Source organism: Pteropus vampyrus, unplaced genomic scaffold (genome assembly GCF_000151845.1).
Source record: "Pteropus vampyrus isolate Shadow unplaced genomic scaffold, Pvam_2.0 Scaffold33, whole genome shotgun sequence".
Classification (NCBI taxonomy): domain Eukaryota; kingdom Metazoa; phylum Chordata; class Mammalia; order Chiroptera; family Pteropodidae; genus Pteropus; species Pteropus vampyrus.
The window spans coordinates 4,186,757-4,187,756 of NW_011888814.1; the positions used below are offsets into that span (position 1 = coordinate 4,186,757).

The window sequence follows — 1,000 nt, forward strand, 5'->3', positions numbered from 1 at the left end:
GAATGCTACATTTGACATAGTTCTTGAGTTATTTTGGCTTTATCTCTCTAGTTATAGATATAGCTTTAAAGTTTTAAAATGTAAGGCTTTAAATTACTTGGCTCTCATTTGAGAAAATGAATGTTTAGCTTGCTTGAAGATCTATATATCCCTGGTATTTGGTATTTGCTAAAAACCATGAACTTTACTATTGACACTTTATAAAAATTATTTAAAAGTATTAAATTAAATTAATTATTATTATTATTTTTTTTAGGCGAGGCAACCCTTGGTTGACCTAATAGATTGCAAGGACCTTGTCAGTTTATAATCCCTTATTTTTTTATTTTTCACTTTTTATGCCTACAGCACTTGGTCTTCTTAGGTGTTCTCCCATCCAAGTACTAACCAGGCCCAACCCTGCTTAGCTTCCGAGATCAGATGGGATCGGGCTTGTTCAGGGTAGCATGGCTATAGACTTAAAAGTATTTTAAAATCTTCAGCCCATCCCAAGAATGATAATGACTCTGGAAATCAGAGTAAAAGCAAAAAGAATTTAATTCATAGAAACATCTGCACACTGGGTTAATTAATTTTTATGGAGTAGATGGGAGCAAGTAACTTTCCATCCTCCTTGTGTTCTTTTTGTAATTTCCAATGAATGTACTACATTCTAAGTGCTACTTCTCATCGAGACAAGCATATTTACATCTCTAAAGAACAAGAAGCTTCATTATATCAAGGTAGAAACATCTTCCATGGATATGATATTCTCATAAGTGATTTCCATTAAAGAAATTTATTGCTGAAGGGAAATTGACTGTATCTATCAAAATTTAAAATGCACATCCCTTTATGTAAAGCATTGTTTATACTAGTAAGATTTGGGGAACAAATGCCCAATAGGGAACTGATTAAATGCATTATGGAATATTCACTTTTATATGGGCTGATATGGAAATATCATAAATATCATAACATTGTTATAATATTTAGTGAATTAAACTGGTGCAAAAGTGTG

The 1,000-nt window shown here is 31.8% G+C and overlaps 1 pseudogene; it reads right to left on the reverse strand.

The window, feature by feature from the left end:
* Positions 1-339: 339 nt before the first annotated feature.
* LOC111737994 lies at positions 340-458 on the reverse strand (annotated as a pseudogene).
* Between the last annotated feature and the right edge of the window lie 542 nt (positions 459-1,000).